The 19,120-nt window shown below is 40.3% G+C and overlaps 2 protein-coding genes across 2 annotated transcripts in view; one reads left to right on the top strand and one right to left on the bottom strand.

Annotated features, from left to right (window-relative positions):
- neo (ZP and PAN domain-containing protein neyo) overlaps positions 1 to 12,982 on the bottom strand; it is a 127,996-nt gene extending 115,014 nt beyond the window's left edge. Inside the window, exon 1 of the mRNA XM_083115529.1 lies at positions 12,752 to 12,982. The gene's annotated coding sequence lies outside the window, so the exon portion shown is untranslated. The remainder of the gene's footprint in view (positions 1 to 12,751) is intronic.
- Positions 1 to 19,120, top strand: part of LOC145981997 (autophagy-related protein 16-1-like) — a 731,341-nt gene that overhangs the window by 340,156 nt on the left and 372,065 nt on the right. The gene's annotated exons all lie outside the window — the stretch shown is intronic.

Below are 19,120 nucleotides of genomic sequence, written 5' to 3'. Positions count from 1 at the left end.
TCCAATACCGTTCTGTGACCTTGCGGAAAGAAGGCAAGAGAATAACCAACATGGCGAAAGGTAGTCGTGAAGGAATTCCTCCCTATTGGATGTATGGCAGGTAGATTATATCGTTCATCACCCTTTATGATGTGCGAACAATGCTGGTGCCTTCTTTTGCATCATTGTCTGCTGTCTCGGTGTATAATGTTGAAGGCCATAGTGAACCAAAGGACCTGAATATATGTTTCCGCTGAAGGCTTTTATTGCTGTGTTCAATTGCAGTTATTTACTCCCGTAATGAGAGTATGCCAATGTTATTTACTGCCGAAGTAAGAGGAAGCTGCATTAATTGGCTGCATTTTGCAAACGTCTGAGTGTCTTTAGTTTTAGGCAAGGATAGGGAGATCATTTGTTTCACACGTGCATACTGAAGGTTGCAGAACGTGGCTGTTGCCTTTCCAAGAAGGTGTTGCTATGTCTGCTTCTGTCTGCTACACAGAACTCAAAATGCATCAAATTGAGGTTGATGAACTTTGGTGCATCCATTGATACAGTTAAACGTGTAATTATCATGTCAGATCTTGTCAGTTGATGCATTTCTATAGTGCCTCACATGCAATAGCATCTGATAAAAGTTCCCTACTATCCGTTTATGTATTTTTATGCACCAGAATGCATCAGCATTGTATGCACTTTAATGTATTACCGAAGTCAACATACTTTTTTTCCACATTACACATTTTGGATTCTGTGTGTATGCACTCTAACGTTCACTTCTGATACTATCGAATCTAGAGCGGCTTGTGTGAAGATTACATGGTCATACTCCACCGTTCTACTATTGGAACGAGTTAATTTCCTTAGCGGCGAACCAAAGTACTATTGATTGATTGATTGATTTGGTGTTTTAAGTCCACTTTATGCACAGTAAGGCTAATTGGGACTGGACCTACAGCTTAAAGTGGGATCCGAACCACTATGTGCCTCCACCGGGTATCGAACCCGGGACCCCTTGATTACAAGGCGAGGACGCCACCACTGCGCCATCGGGGAGGCCCTCCCAAAGTACTATTATTATTAAAGTTATCCGTACATTAATTCATTTTATAAAAAGGCAAACTCACCTCTTGGACGTTGCAACATACCATGAAGGCTTATTTGGAGGGGGGAGGAGGGCGATATGGAGGTATGGTCCCCACATATTCACAATCCAGGTCATTTTTGGAGGCGATGTGATAAACACCACGCTCCGGCCGCCTATTACCTCCGTGAGTTCTTCCCGTACCCATTTGTTAGAATTGTTTCTCTTGTAGTCTACGGTTGTTACAAGCATAAAAATGCAGTTTTGTTGTGATGTTTCAGGAGAACACACGCTCCCTTCATCAGACATTTATTTTTAGTTTGATTAAAGATACAGTTGTAACTGTATAATGAAGGGAGCGTGTGTTCTCGTGAAATGTCACAACAAGAACTGTGTTTTTATGCTTGCAACAACTGTAGACTGCAAGAGAAATGTAATGATACAATGCAAGCAATGCGTGCGTTCATGCAAGAAAAATCATTTATTAGAAGCTGAGTGAACCCCAGAGTTCGGTAGCGTTGTGGTTACTTCGTCACCTTGTAATCAAGAGCTCCCGGGTTCGATACCCGGTGGAGGAACATAGTGGCTCGGTTCCCGGTTTAAACTGTAGGTCCAGTCCCGATTAGCCTATAAGTGCGTAAACGGAGTTGACTCAAAAGCTCAAACCCAGAGCCGCTGCAAGTTCTGAGACCTAGAACTAGTGATCCTGTGTTACTTTTTATGACGAAAGAAATTGCCAAGAATTGCAGGCATTCGTCACAAAGAAACAGGCGACACCGGTCATTGCACGACTTTCGCTGGACGAAAGGGAAAGTGCAGAGGTCAGGGCCGCTAATTTCGCGGTGCGTATTTCGGCTTTGTCCACGAATTAGCCACAGCCGTCGGGGTGGACAAGAGGACGAGGAAGGCTCAGATGGCCACCGTCTTTGACTTTCCTCCTCGTTCTTTTCCGGAAGTCGTGAAGCGAATTTCATTCCAATGACATGCTGCAGGGCCGTGAATTTGCCATTGATAGCTTGAGACTCATGCGGGGAAAGTGGGAAAGGAAGGAGTCTGAAATCTGCTGTGACCCACGCGGATCGAACCCGCCTCAGCAAAATCAATCATCCTTCTAGTTAGGTCCGTACCCAACCGTGGAAAGTTGTCCCCCTCCCCCCTAGGCAGTGTTGCCAAAGCAGATTGGTTAGATGTTTTCACTTTCAATGAGCTTGATTTTTCCATCTGGGGTTACGGGGTCGTTTTAGTTCCAAAATTACCATAAATTTAGCTTTTCTGAAAACTTTGGAGGGAGTGTGATGAATCGCTGCATGATTCGATTCAATTTGCCGATCTCTGTGTCGGAGTGGTTAGCACAGCGCGCTACGACGCAAGGTTTCCTGGGCATGGGTGTTCTTTGTTGAATGTCCCTTCATCAATTTCATCATATCAAGAGGATCCCACTTTAAACTGTATGTCCAGTCCAGAATAGCCTTACTGTGCATAAAGTGGACTTGAAACACCAACTCAATCAATCAATCATCATATGACTCATCCTCATCGTCGCGATTGGACAAAAGTGTCACAGAAGCCACGTAAAGCTACCTAATTCAATCAATCAATCACTCGTTCATTGTTCATATAGTTCACCAAAGTCTTGTCTTATCTCGTTTTTACAAGGCTTTGTCTCTTTTTCGCCTTATTTTCTACAAACGGTAGAAATGCGAAATGTGAAACTTCGGAATTTACCATCATTGCTTTATGGACATTCTGTTTGATATGGTATTGGGGACTGAATTGAAAGCATAGATTTCAACTCCTGGAAGCGTTTCGTGGTTTTCGGAACTGAGTCTGCAATTGACTCTAGCTCCAAAAGAACCAAGCTGGCAACACTGCCACCATGTAATGAACTTAAAACAAACTATGCACGCATCCGAGTGTTTTGTATGGTCCGGAGTCTGATGCTGTGGACGTGCGCATCCAATGACATTGCACGGAATGAAACGGCTAAAGTGAATCTTGCTTTTGTTCTCCATATCCCTCTGTCAAGTATCAAGAATCCCTTTTCTCTTTTTGTCCACGAGATGGCGTCCATACAACAGAAGAGCCAGATCATCAGCGCTCCTGGACAGATATCAACATCTTGCACTATTACCGGCTTTCATCGTTAGCAGCTCTGTCACTAATCGTGGCAGGGGAGCCGTGGAAAAGTGCTAATCTTTGCCTCGGTGGTGGAAGAGCTGTTATTATAATTATTACAAAATTAATTAAATGCTGCTAATGACCTGGTGCGTTCTCACGGTGATGCGTACGGTTCAGCCCGATCGGTTACTTAGTTTCTGAGGTCAGAAACCAGTTCTTTTTTCTACATTTAAAAGCATCTTGCAATTCCGGTTCTACACATGTTATGCATGTTAACTTTACCTAATGTGGCTGGTGGAGTAAAATTACCTTGTGAGGTTGCAGTGTAATGCTAGAGATTTCATTCACCATTACTTTTCATCTGTCATATGTTCGTGTTACATTTTGCAAGAACATATTTAGTCTATTGCATACGTCTCTCTCTCTCTCTCTCTCTCTCTCTCTCTCTCTCTCTCTCTCTCTCTGTGTGTGTGTGTGTGTGTATATATATACACATGTACAGTCACGGACACTTTTGGGTTGTAACGATTCCATTGAAAGTTAATTGAATTTTTACAACCCACAAGTGTCCGTGTCTGTACATGTATATATATATATATATATATATATATATATATATATATATATACATGTGTATGTATATACATGTGTATGTATATACATATGTATAATATATATATAATATAATATAATTCGAGAGCTGCAGATCCAGTCGATAAGGCGTCTAATTGACACGCAGGTTTCATCCACGGGGTGTGTGATTTCAAGTGAGAATTGCCGACCTGTGTGGCAGAATGGTTAGCGCAGCGCGCTGCGACGCCAGGGTCCCTCCCGGTTTCGTATCCCGGCCTAGGCATGGTTGTTCTTTGTGTTCTTTGTGAGTGTCCCTTCATCAATTTTATCATGTCATCACTCATCCTCCTCATCGCGCTTATCCAAAAGTGGCAGAAAGGCGAAGTAAAATAAAACAGATAATTCAATCAATTCAGGTAAGAATTTTTCTAGTTATATCCCTGCATGTAGCTGCTCTGCGGTTCACCCAACCTGTAATAAATGGATACCTGAGGGTAAAAGTGGTCGAAGCGTGGTGCTGATCACGTCACATATACAAACGGCCGAGCTCGTGGATATGTGAGGCCCTACATTCATCCCTCACCCATATTAATTCAAGGCATGTTGCAATGTGTAGGGGGTAGTGGCCAATACTGTTGCCTTGCCATCAAGGAATCTGTGGTTCGATACTCGGCCCAGTTTAAAGTGTATGTCCATTCCGGATAAGCTCGTCTAAAATGGGCTTAAAACAGACTTTTAATTATGTACGGTGCGTGTGTATTGAAGTTTCTTTCTGTATAAATCTTACTTCTTAGTAAGTATATTTACATTGTAACTGCCTTTGAAATGCAGCTGAAGGATTTGTAATCCCAATTATTGTCAACTTCAAATATAATCCTCCGAATGGAGGAAAATCTGTAGATTCCAAGTGAAAATGAAATGGAATTCACCCTGACCATCTCGAATAGAACATTGGAACTAACAGATAGAGTAACTATAGAAATACGGATAACAATTTGTGTAATAAGCGCGAGATGTTATACGAAAAACAGTGCTCGAAATGAGGGGTTATGCGGGGGCTTTCATCCCCCAACCCAGCAAAGTTTTTTGCTAAGCAACCCCCAGCTGTTTCATTGTCGCCATGTTAAACTATAGTAGCATCCCCCCACTTGACTCCAAGGTTCGACTATTTGTCTCCCTAGGTAACATTTTCCACTTCAAGCGCTGAGCAATACAATAATACATAATTTTACTTTTTCAAGTAGAAGGCAACATGCAACAATCAGTCTGGCGATGAGACTTGAAATCCAACCATTCTAGAGATTACTTCGAAAGCACCATGCAATAATATGTAACGAACGAATAGATAAGAGGATTGGAGATACCTTCTATTCTTTCCCTTTCCAACATGTTCACCAGAGACAAGAAGAACAGGATCGCTCGTGCATTCAAAGCAGAAAGAGCCTCCATCGTTCTTTTGTAACATTCGCATAATTTAGCAAGATAAGAACGTAGGACACAAGTCGTACTCAGAAGAGATGTGTAATGCAAGATTGGACAACAAGAATAGGAAAAACATGGATGGAAACAACGAAGTACAAACCTTAGTATAACTTCAATAAATATTTGCACAATGAGAAGAATTTGGCACCATTTTTTCCCCGAGAGAAACGGTACGTGATGGTTCGGGAGAGATATTACCTCGGTCGGAACGACAATGGCAACGGGGTTTCTGGGCTTATCCACCCATTGTCGTGAATTCCAGCTTCGGACATCTCTTCAAAACGGTCTAATGGCTGTCTCGTGGTCTCACCGACCTCAGCCATAAGCTGCCGCCATTTTTTGTCGCTCAAAACTGACCTTGTCTGTAATAATCTGGGAGTCACATCTGTTCCTCTACCCCGTGGAGCTATCCTGACCCTAGACTCATGTTATTTTCTTCTCTTTTTGTTGGGTTATGAACATATCCAACCAATGTGCCGAGAAGAGTTTAGGCTTCAACTTTCCCTCGATTGCTTATTTTACTTGGCTTTTCTGACACTTTTGGCAAATCGCAATAATGAGGAAGGGTGATAATACGATAAAATTTATGAAGGGACAGTCACAAAGAACACCCATGCCCAGGTCGGGATTCCAACCCGGTACCCTTGGCGTCGTAGCGCGTTGTGCTAACCACCCCGATACGGAGATCGGCAACTTCTCGAAAAACCTTCGGGATACTGATTCTAAACTAATGCTTGCGTTGGTATTTGTGCTGTTTTGACAGCGTTATAATATTCAAAACGGTATATATGTAAAACTAAACCGGAATCCTCTATTTCTTTTCAAGTAGCTCCCAAATTGTCTTGACGATCCTGGGTCAACACCGAAATTCTGAAGGTTCCCACCGGGAATCAAACCCGGGACCGCCGAGAACGCTAACCATTTAACCATTTGACTACGCGGGAGCCCAAACTATGTGCCCCATAGAAATACATATGCGTATATGAGACTTATAAATACTGAATCCGACTGTGCATGAAGACCAGTAATTTAAAATATACTATGGAACTGTTGTAAAGTTCTTATTGTTCTCCCGAGGAGTGCACATTGATGTAATATAATTGACATAAAACTACATATAAGTGATATTCAGGTGACAACGGATTGACACTACTCCCACTGGAGGGCACCACAGACAAGCAAGTGAAAGGCGAAGAAGGCTGGGGCATTTTGACCTGTGCTTATTATGTCATTTGTTGGTGAAGCAGGTAGTGTTTATTTTTACGGTGTATCAACTGTAATTTTACGCTTACGTCACTGATGTCCTATCACTGATGACACCGTGAAACTGCAGGTTTTTTTAATTTTTTTTTATACAGTGTGCACGTGTGTCTATTTGTGACAATAATTGCTTTTCTCAAATAAAAAGTTTCATACCAGTCTATTTATGAGGTTATTTGTAGAGATTGTAAGTTCTAGCATATGAAAAACACAGGAGTGACTTGACTCTCAATCTGGAAGGGAGAGGAAATACATAAAAAAAATGAAACACATACCTCTTTCTCACGGCGTGTCAAGTCTTATTCTTTTAGGTATCCCTTAATGCAATAAAATAATTTAAGTGCCTTGAGTTATATACAGGACACACCCATGCGCGCACACATGTACATGCAAGTTAATCACGTGCAGGCACATTTCTCAGATTATCCTGGCGAAACAACAAATATGAAATTGGGAAAGGAAAAACTCTTATATTTGTATTTTACTCTCGCCAAGGCGGTTTTCAAAGTGACAGGAGGAGAGAATTTGCATTGGGTCGCATGTTGGTCCCAACATGGTGACCGCTCCGAGCTTGTCCTGAAGCATAGTGTCGATTCCGGGCTCGGCAGAAATTGGTTTGCATGCAAGTCCCAGGCCCAGAAAAAAAACTTGGCATGTAGTTTAGAGTCGCACAAAGCACTCGCATGCAAGCATGGTCAAGATTGATTGCAGGGGAAGATGGTGACCAGGTTTCTTGTGAGGGTACACTGTAAGTTAATGTTCACAAACCTATTTGGGTGGTCGCGAAACCTAACTCAAGTAATGCGTTGTTTTTTGGGCACTTGCGTTAGTAACACGTTACTGAAATTACAAGAGTAATTATAACTATACTAGTTACTTTGCGTTACTAACAAATTCAAAACTGGAGGATTTATTTCCTAGGACGAAATATGCTTGGTTGTTTTACTTGTGAGTGAAAGGTCACACTGGGGAAACATGCATTGCAAAGAACAGATGCGATACTTGCAGGGTGCAGGTGCCCATCCCTCACCCCCAAGACAAATGGCGCGTTCCCCGCCCTCTGATGTGCTTGAGTTTTTGTTTGAAGTCCACTTTATAGGCTAATCGCTACTGGTTCTACAGTTTAAAGTAGAACTGAACTTTACTGAACACTTAAATCGTTCGGTTTCTTCGTCTAAGGAATTAAATATGGTGCACCTAATAGCAAAAGTGACTTGGATTATTTCGAAAATGAAGTTTCTGTGTAGAAGATCATCCAATAAAATGTTCTCCTAACTTTTTTCTCCACTGAGGCAGGTCAACGTTATAACAATGTGTGTGCATGACCCTATATTTCAGCGTATTATTGATTTGAAATCTGAAGAAATAAAAAGTTTTGTTAAACTGGTTTATTGGTGTCGCTAGTAAAAGAGTTTTGGAATAATATAGTAATATTACCGTATTGTAATAATCTTTGTTGTTGATATTATTGTTTTGATATCAACACAAACTACCTCTTCCTGCAAAAAAATCTTTGCAGCGCACAATGCCATCGGCTAATCCAAAGCCCACTTCATTTGCGAGTACATTTATTCAACGTTTATAACCTTCCAATATCTTTAGCGCAAACCGTTTGCATTTTCTGCCAGTTTTTTTTTTTTCGAATTTTGTTCAAAATCCCACACGATATTTAGACTACTTTCACAAACTTTTCAAAAAATAGTTCATAGCAATGGCATTGAGAAGTAAAACATGATAATTGTGTAACATATGTTGTGTGCGTGCGTGTGACTTTAGTGCTTGAAATATCTGGTTGAACATATTGGCTATAACAGTTCGTTGTGATCCCAATAAACCGTAGTTAAAATTAATTTTATTCATAAATTTTAACTAATATGGCTTACGAGACATCATAGTTAATTTCCACAGGCCTACAGATAACATGTATATCATGTACCTGATAATTGTAAAAGTCAAGTTTGCAAAATCTGGTGGATATGTACGTCCTACGGTTCGGGAATAATGGTTAAATTGTAAATGATTTAATTATATAGCTAACATCCCCCCCAATTCATGTACGCATCATATAAGTTCCAGGCTAATAACTCTGTTGAGGACTTCTCAAGGTTTCGTTGGTGTTGTGGGTGCCCTTTGATAACCTGCTTCGCCTACACGAGTCTGATAGGATCAGTATATTGTGAAGGCAGTCACCGAAGCAAACAGTCTCCTTAGTGGAACGTTACCGGTAACATTGAATGTCAGCGAATGTGAACCCACGCAGTTTGGTAATTGTATAGCAACGAGTCTACAGAAGCAACAACCTGAGTTATATCTGATAGCGCTCTCTAATTTTTTCAGGCTTTCACTGTCGTTACAATACATACGATCACCAAATCAGATACTGCCGTAATTATCCAGCCAAACTAGGTTTCTGAATTAATAATCCTACTCCTGTTTCTGGTTCTGCTGTAGCTATGAAGGTGAAACTTTATTCGATAAACTTTAGAATAGCCTTGACAATAATCCGTACGCATTTTTACGTCACTTTTTGGCTCCCCTGGTCGAATAGCGTCGATGAGGATGTCATGATGAATAGGTATATCCATGTGCTCAGACTGGGATTGAACCCAGAACCTCGGAAGCCGAGTGCTGGATTCACGATCTGGCCAACGACGGCCCCAGGTTCGTTGCTTTGTGAGCATCCCTTCATCAATGTCTTCTGATCATCATGTATCGCCTGCCTCCGTGGCGGAGTGGTTAGCACAGCGCACTACGACGCCAGAGGGTTCGGGTTCGAACCCTGGCCTTGGTATGGATGTTATTTGCGAATTTTCTATAATTGCATCATATCATCATTCATACACATCGTCGAAAGTGACAGAAAAGCAACGCTAACAAAAATTAAATTATTATTTCTCCCCATCGTCGCCTAGAGAAGCAGAGAAGTGACGTGAAATAACAAAAAGCTTGGGGAAGCTTGTTTGAAGTCCACGTATGCTCAGATAGGCTATTCGGGACTGGACCTACAATTTAAAGTTCTATCCGAACCACAGCGCAATGTCCTTGGATGGGGGAAGGAAACTTAGATGCTTTGATTACAAGTTGACAGTGTTAGCCACTCAGAGAGACCATTAACCAATCTCAGGATTTACTAAGGAACTATGTGCAACACTATTGCGTAGTTTGCACATTTAACTTCTTTGTTTTCTTGACCGACCTTGACTTACGGTATGACTCGTTCATGTGGGACATTAAGAAGACCTTTAATGCTAAACATGCAAGGATCTCCACTCCTTGGAGTAAGGTAATTATCAACACAGAAAGCGTTGTTTCCGGTGAAAGTGATATCATCGTACCGACCTTGAGTTCCCCACGTGCCAAGAAGCACCCACTCTTTGGAATTTAAAATTTAACAACGCATAAGAATTTAGATTATTTAAACTCTGCATAAATTCAGGAGGCGTGGATCCTGTCTGCGTTCATAACCTTTGGCGGTTTCTGCCCATCGCGAAGCACAAAGCACCAACTTTTCCTTTTATCTTTTCTACAAATTCATACGGTAATAAATTTGCCTCAGCTTAGATTATTTTAGTGGTGACGTTCAGAATAAAGTTAGAATAAGGATAAGGAGTGTGTCGATTAGTTTTAAAAATTAAGATTTGTTAAAAAATTATAAATTCTGGTTAACTTATTTTACTAAACCTACTTTGTGTACAGATAGGCTAACCGATACTGGACCGGCGCTAGAATCAAACCTGATACCCAAGGTCAAGATAATTTTGCAAAATGTGAATTTGTACTTTCCTTAAGTTATAATAAGGATACCTTTATCTTTTCTACATGGTTGAGTAATGTTTGTTCTTTCCTGTCCGTTAATTTGCAAATTTCATGCAGAACATAGCTTTTGCCTGAAAACTACTTTTTAATCTATAGATTTACCGCACTAGAACACAGGCACGTGCAAATCAGCGGATTGAATGATATAACCATTTTCGTACAGTGTAGCTTAGTATATTACTAAGGGAGCTACGTTGTTAAATTTCAAACGTTGGATAATGTACGTAAATAATTTCATTTCTACAATCTACACAAATGGAATGCTTTTCGTTAGTAGTTTTTGGGTTGCATTTGCAAAGAAATATTGTTTGTTATTCAGAATTCGTGGAACGGCCTCCCCGATGGCGCAGCGGTAGTGTCTTCGCTTTGTAATGAAGGGGTCCCGAGTTCGATAGCGGGTGGAGGCGTAAGTGGTTCGAATCCCACTTTAAACTGTATGTCCAGTCCCGATTAGCCTTACTGTGCATAAAGTGGACTTGAAACAACAAATGAAAACAAAAAAAAAAGAATTCTTGGATCGAAATTATACATATTGTTAGCTGTTAATTTTTTGCAATCACGCTTACGAAACGTGTTCCTGGAAATCACGCACACACAGTGATACTATTTACAATTCAATATTCATGATACGTGTGTACAGTTTTGTTACTTAGCGTCGCTTATCTTCCCCATTATGGTAATCGCGACGATGAGGATGAAGTTGTTGAAAGGATACTCGCAAGGAACACTCATGCCCAGGTAAGGAGGTTCGAACCCGGAAAGTTAGGTGGCGAGAACGAAAGTCCATCACTAATCGCCCTCGGCCACCTAGGGGCAAGGGGTAATCACAAATATTTCTTAATTTTGAAAGTTTGATGCCTTTGTTATGGGCGGAATATAAAGGTTGCTTGTTGTTCGTTTTTTGCCACAACACCGTAATTTTATTCAGTACTCAAATATTTCAACGCATCACATTCTTCCGATTGCGTTGAAAACGTTAAATATTATTTTTACACACGTAAAAGCTTCAAATTTCAGGAAAGTGCAAATGTGACGATTTGGAATGTTACAGGTGCAACTGCATGAACGGGTGTGTAGTCTGTACTGATTTTTAGTACACATATTCGTACATTATGAACAATAGTTCTGTCACACACTGTATATGAATATTATCCGTAACACGACTGACTTCTGTCGGTCCACCTGCAGTGGAATTTCGCGCTTACTCTATAAATTGTTTAATTTCATCACTCTTTATTTTTTTTCCTAATTTCAGTTTACTAGAGAATCCCAACTGAATTTAGGGACGTTACGTTAAGATGACATTGGTGGTGGTAAATGAATATCCCATTGGAACAATTAACTATAAGAAATTTCCTCTGAAATTGTACGAAGTCTATAGTCGAGGTCAAGCTATCGGTAAACGACATTGAAAAGAACGATACATATGTTTTTCATTATCGATAATATTGAGATCTGGAAACTAATTTAGCAAAAATCTTTGGTCCCAGAATCGCCGTTATACCAACATTGGCAATGAAACACACGTGTAACCTTGCAAATATTCTCGTTGTTATCTTCACCACTATTGGAATGTTGTAGCTATAGAATATATGGCAGACACGAGAACAATGCATAGTATATGATATTGAATGGATATTTTCACCTCTCCGTGGGTGTTATATCTCTATCAAAGTAAATCTATCTTTTTCCGCCAGTCTTATGAAGACAATATTTCAAAACTTTAAAGTTTTATAATGCCGCTTTATTGCATATATATTCGTTTTGGAAGTGAACCAAGAATTGAAAGCAGAGATCAAACGATAGAAATGTACCAGGAAATACTTAATTACGGAAATGTAATCAATATAATAAATTATGATAGAAATTCCATGATCAGTGGAGACTATAACATTGTTGTTTCTAAGTATATTGTGACTGAGGCAGTTAATATACTGATGCAGTTATTTCTGTTGGTATAAATGCATACCAGGAATGCATTTATATATGCTGTAATGATGCTGATTTCGATTTTTTTGTTTTTGGGCACTGTTCACAGAATATTGCAAGTTCACTTGTTATACTTGCACGGACAACGAAGTTAGTAATAGGGTGACTTTTATACAGCGTATATTGATACACTTGTAGGTTTAATTGTATCTTCTGCAAATATGCTGTATAAGGAAACAAACTGCCAGAGTACTAAGTGAGGTGGGTGTACCAGATGTTGCATTGAGGGCCTTGGAGATCTAAGCTATTGGCACTGTTACATAGGATCAGTGTACTTCAGTGAGTATATCATATATGGTCTATCAAGAGGAAATACATTGCATAGACTCCTAAGTTCATAGTACAACATGTTCGGGCAATGTATATGCGATGGACATTGGTCGAGGTGCAAACGTGTCTTAATATGTGAAAAAACGAACACTTCCGCAATGATTGAATAATTCTACTCACCTAAAGTTGTTGGTGATAGGCTTGACCTTGGTTCTCGTCGTCCACTGCTGACGGAAGATATACACCTGGTGCGGCGTGGTCCTAGGATGGGAATGTCCAATGCTATAACGCGCGATGATGGTTTCACGACCGGTCCCCAAGCAATGCACTCGCAGCACTGTCCTTGGCCTTGCGTGTACGATGCGAACACCTCAACAACTGATAGAGAAATGCTGAAAGCGAATTCATCCAACTACTTTTCCTGGTTCCAGCATAAATGGACGAGGTGCGAGCTCTCGGAACGGCAATGGAAGAAGTGCCTAAGCGCCGGTGGAAGAGTTGCATGCTGGTTGGCCGGGCCTGCATGGTTTTTTTAGTGCTTTTATTTTTCTTTTCCGACTCACGAACCTACGGTACTTTCGGGTTCGCTGCGACCTGCGAACGTTAACATTTCTCTGATTTCTTTTCAAAAAGTGTCCAGATTTTAGTCTCACAGTACAAGCTTTTTCGGTTTCGCCCTGCTTTAAATTTTCCAAAAAATATATTGATATCCATTCATATAAATAGAATATGTTTGTTGTGCATTTCTTACACGGAACTGGTCTCAAGTTCATTACCAAGGCCGCCAATCGCCAACACCGTGACGGTTGCTTAAGGCCGATGTTACGCACGATACAGAAGGAAGAATGAGCCTTACGAACCTGGTTGGTCGAGCTCAGTTCCTACTGGCAAATGGATGCGGCGGGACTTGGAGGTCAGTTACCTGTCGATCTTTGCCGGCAGTCTAGCGGCAGCCAGCGAACTTGGCAAGAAGTGTTTCCGGGGACGGCTGTCCGTATGAATGCACATATTATTCGATTACGTACGATGGAGCAGCCGGTGCTCTTGAAGTGGCGTCTGCGTTATTTTGGGGCATTTTTGGTATCCGTATGTTCAAAGTGTGTGAGTTTTCCTTTTGGTGTTTTATTTACATGGTTCTGTAGGCTTTTCCGCATTCAGTGTTACCGTCTTTCGCTCGGTTTGAGGGGCATGACTTTGCAATTTTCGCCGCGAGGTGCCAATCATTGTCGATCGGTGAAGGGCTTTATCAATGTTACTGGAAGACGCTCGGTTTGATAATCGTGAACATTGTAAATAGCCATTTTTGCAATTCTTGGTAGTTGTAGGGTTCGTTAATGTCAAGGTCATTGCCATCTCTTTCGCAGAGCAAGCAAGGCACAACAATATTCCATGGCTTCACTGGATGTCGTGTAGATTGTCACTAGTGCAGGAACAGAGGGTTACAGGAGTACAGTGTACCCCCTCAAATAATTTGCCAAACATCAGATTCTGCCGTTGTACGATAATATAATATTTATCTCCATTACAGTCCTATCCGGAAGAATTTAAACTACTACAGGCTATTACAATGTGCCGCCGGCGGAGTGGTTAGCACAGCGCGCTACGACACCAGGTGTCCCGAGTTCGAATCCCGGCCTCAGCATGGGTGTTCTTTGTAAGTGTCCCTTCATTAATTTCATCATCTTCAAATTAGCCAAAAGTGGCAGAAGTGCGAACCAAATCAAGCAATCAATAGATTGTGGTACTGGATAGCTTACTTGATCCTTCCCTCTTGGAAAACTTTTAAAGGCGGCAAGGAGTAGTTGAAAATGAGTACAGGATGCTAAAACATGCTAAAGTGTAAGGTCAGGAAGTACACATTTCTAAACTAGGTTCATGTTCAAAAGCAGGGTGTAACGAGAAACAATATGGGTTGTCCAGACACAGAATGACTCGTGTAATATAACCCCCTCACACATGCACACACTAATTTATGTGTACGTATAGTATGTGGAAAGTGAAATGTGTACCCCCCACCCAAATAAGCCTCCGCCATTGCAGATTAAGCTCTTTTGGCTTAGTTAAATTCGGCTGTTGTGTGAAAGTTTTCTTTCGGTTGTCATAGGTTCTTTTCAATATTTCATACGCCCGTGTCCGACTCTTATGATTTTGCAGTCTACGGTCATGTCAATTAAATGTAGAAGGTCAATGTTGCCTTTGCATGGTACACATTGCATCCTTTTTGCATCGTCACAGCCCATTGTTGTGCACAGGCAGAAATTGGTTTGAATTGTTGTTACTTAGCGTCCCTTTTCTTCTACTTATCGGCTAATGGTGACAATGAGGCTGAGTGATGGTAGGTTGAAGTTGATGAAGGTACAGTACAAAGAACCACCATGTCCATGTCGGAATTCGAGCCCGGGACCTATGCCATCGTAGCGCGCTGCGCTAACAAGGGAGGGATTCGTTAATAAATGTTTGTCTTTCATCACGACATGAGGTTGGCATAATCGTAATTAAATTAATGAGAGAATGGAAACGCGTAGCAGTGGCAGTCAAGTCCCCGATTGTCTGAGCAATACACACAGGTAGGCAGGGGGCGTTAACATCCTTTCTACGAAACGTAATGTTCTACGCGGAACAATTTTCATTCGGAAACCTTCACGAAAGAAATGGAAAATTTACATATTAGGACGTTTGTTGATCTAAACATATTTATGAGGTTTGCGCATTAGATTGTACCTCATACAAAGGATTCTTGCTCGAATCTTGGACGTTGTACAGCTTGTAGGCAGAGTTTAAATTAATTTTTGCATCCTCTCCGCTGGAAGAATCGCTTGACACCAGTATCGAAAAAATAATAAATGTTACTTCTTTCACAGGAATTGACTTTAAACAATGTCTGTTGCTTCGGTTTTTCTGATCACCCATTCATTCTCTTTAAATTCCTACGTTAGGAGGCTAAAAAAAATGGTCAAATTATTTAGCTCTAGGAAACATGGACTCGTGTGCTCCTTCTTTCAATTTGAAATCATTCATAGATCTAACGTATATCAATATTAATTTCTCAGAAAGGAATTTTGAAATATTTGAGTCTTGTTTCCTGGCTTGTTTTTCTAGGTTTTCTTAATTTATCTTTCGATCGACGTAGGATTTCCTATAGTTTCAGCTCAGTCATCGTTGCCACTAATCATTGTAACACCATACGTTCCAGGTTCGAACCCTGGTTTATTAATGTGAATAGCACAGTGTTTGTCCCATCATTCATCATCATCGTAGTCGTCGTCGTCGTCATTAACCTAAGAGGTAGATGTGTGACGTAGGATAACCGAAATAGAAAGATTTATGTCTCCGATACAGTATTGGTAATTCATCAGGTACTACTAAGAATCTTCTTGCAAATTTTTTTCAATATTTCGTCTTAAATATCCTTTCTGTGCCAGAAATTGAAACCAAGATGCAAGATGATAACTTCACCTGAAGTTGTGTGTTGTTGTCCTGTTGTCTGCCCGCAAACCAGACTTTTCTCGTAAAAGAAGCGAGTCTTGGAAAATTTTATTAGAAAGACACTTTTGTTTTTTTAACTAATTGCTTACAAAGGAGAAAGAAAGAGACATTGACTTTTACAGCTGTCCAAAACTTTACGTCATCTACAGTTGAGGTTGTACAGTCACCGGCAATAGAAATTGCGTCCTTAAATTCTCGCTTCCCTGCAAGGCGTTGTTGACTAACTCTACGGAAGTTCTAGAAGTTGCCATTGAATATTTGCTATTAAAATCTACTTATCGCCGTAGAGTCAGGCAACACACACAACGCCTTGCAGGACGCAATTTTTATTGACTGTGACTACAGTCACGGACACTTTTGGGTTATAATGATTCCCTTGGCAATCAATGGTATTGTTACAATTCAGAAGTGTCAGAGACTGTAGATATTTCCCATGTCGAGAAATTATATTTAGGCACTGCTTCAATTACCTATTACAACACACAATTTTCAGGTTATTCAAAACGATGACGACAACGCTAAACGTTTACCGTAACAGGAATTTAAATTATTTAACTGAAAACAGGTATCAAACGAAATCATCGTACATATGAGAGAATTTACTTGAAATGACATTTACAAATTTTCAGAATGTACACCATGTACACGTGTAATAACGATAGTGAAATCAGCCCCTATTTTCACCAGTACCTCCCTATTTACTTGTATGGACTTAAGTTGTAAGTCCTCGTAGGTAGTATTTCACAAAACTGCAAAGGAAGAAAGATCTGACGATTGTCCCGAGAGGACACAGTTGTCAAGAAGCTGAATTACTTTTTCTGTATGTTTTGCCGAGTTATTTTTTTATTAACACTGTATTACGAAATGCTTAATTACTATCACGGGTTTCCGTTCTTCTTCCTATTTTGTAAATAATTTTGCTGCACACATATTGCAGATTAAGTATTTTAAAAAAAGGTAGCTTGATATTCAATGAGAAGAAACGATGGCAACTGTCGCGGATTAGGCGACGGGTTAAATGAAATTGTTTGTTTATAAATAATGAAGGTATAATAGTTTATAATTGGTTGTTTCTGTTACAATGAGATTTACCAGTAAATATGTAACAATTGTATGCTAAAATATTAACATAGCTACAATATATTCAGGAAAATCCTAACATGCCAACAATATTATTTTGTAAAGAAGACCTATTCTGGCTACCAGGATAAGTCTTGGTACTCACATATATTAATCCTTACTTATACTTTATACTCATTGTAACAATAACATAAATAAAGTGAAAATAAAGTAAACGTGGGAACCGATAGATTCTGAGCAAACTGACGCCCTGGTTTATACAGGGTGTCGCAAAACTCTTTCAACAATGCTTGAGTAGATATCATAAAAGCAAGTAACTTTTCCCTATAAAGTTTACCTCGAAAGCGCTTAGTTTCTGCGCTATAAGCGCTTAAAATCTATCCTGTACGTATGCAACCCAACACAGCAAACGCTTGCTCTGACATAACTACCAGGGGCGCGTGGCAGGATTGCCACTAGCGTTCGTCGTTAAGAGAGACGACTTGAAAACAACAACTTGGGAGTCTTGCCTGAGCAAAATCCAAAACATTAATGACACTTGACAGTATTTATAAACTGACCAAGACAAATAATGGACAGACTGAAATTCAAGATTACTCATTCTAAAATATCTCCATAATTGATTGATTGATTTGGTTTATTTTAATTCGCTTTTCTGCCACCTTTGGCTAATCGCGAAGATGAGGACGATATGATGAAGTAACAAATGACACTAATGTCTAGGCCAGGATTTAAACCCGAGATACCTGGCGCCGTAGCCAGCTGTGCTAACCACATCACCACGGAGTGTTTCGTGTATCATGCGATATCAACAATTGCAAGGGAGACGTGAGATATGGGAAATCCACGAACGAACAAATGTAAATATGATGTGTTTGCTGCCTCGTTTCGAACACGCAGAACCGCCCCCCGTACCGAGTGGTTGGCACATAGCGCTACGACGCCAGGGGTTTCGGGTTCGAATCCTGGCCTAAGCATGGATGTTTGTGAGTGTCCATTCATCAATTTCATCATATCATCACTCATCCCCATACTTGCAAATTAGCCAAAAGTGGAACAAAAAGCGAAGTAAAATAAAGAAAATCAATCAATCAATGGATGAATCAATCATTAAATTAAAAGAGCATTTAAATTATTTCCTTATGAGACGAACACGATTAGCAATAACGCTAGCACAGATAGGAATAATTTTCTAATAAATAAATTGTAATAACATTACAGTTTGCGTGTTCGAGACGAGACAGGAAACACATCATGTTTACATTTGTTCGTTCGTGGATTTCCCATATCTCACGTCTCCCTTGCAATTGTTGATATTGCATGATACGCGATACACTCCGTGGTGATGTGGTTAGCACAGCTCGCTACGGTGTCGGGTATCTCGGGTTTAAATCCTGGCCTAGATATTGGTGTCATTTGTTATTTCATCATATCTTCGCGATTAGCCAAAGTTTGCATAAAAGTGAATTAAAATAAACCAAAGCAATCAATCAATTATGGAGATATTTTAGAATGAGTAATCTTGAATTTCAGACTGCCCATTATTTGTCTTGTCGTTTAAAAGTACTTCGTACAACATCGCAAGTATCATTAATGTTTTGGATTTTGCTCAGGCAAGACTCCCAAGTTGTTGTTTTTATGTCGTCTCTCTTAACGAGGAACGCTAGTGGCAACCCTGCCACGCGGCCCTGGTAGTTATGTCAGAGCAAGAGTTTGCTGTGTTGGGTTGTATACGTACAGGATATATTTTAAGCGCTTATAGCGCAGAAACTAAGCACTTTCGAGGTAAACCTTATAGGGAAAAGTTACTTGTTTTATGATATCTACCAGCACCCAAGCGTTGTTGAAAGAGTTTTGCGACACCCTGTATATAAAGGTACCAGGGCATAAAGCACATACCCCCGAAAGTATGCGGGTGGAGGCGGGAATTCTCAGGGGGGTTCCCCTCTTTATATGTAGTTACAGTGTATAAGGTGAAACCTT

Source organism: Lepisma saccharinum, chromosome 30 (assembly GCF_977018435.1).
Source record: "Lepisma saccharinum chromosome 30, izLepSacc3.1, whole genome shotgun sequence".
NCBI lineage: Eukaryota > Metazoa > Arthropoda > Insecta > Zygentoma > Lepismatidae > Lepisma > Lepisma saccharinum.
Note: the sequence above shows the minus strand (reverse complement) of the source record. Positions and strands in the feature narration are given on the sequence as shown.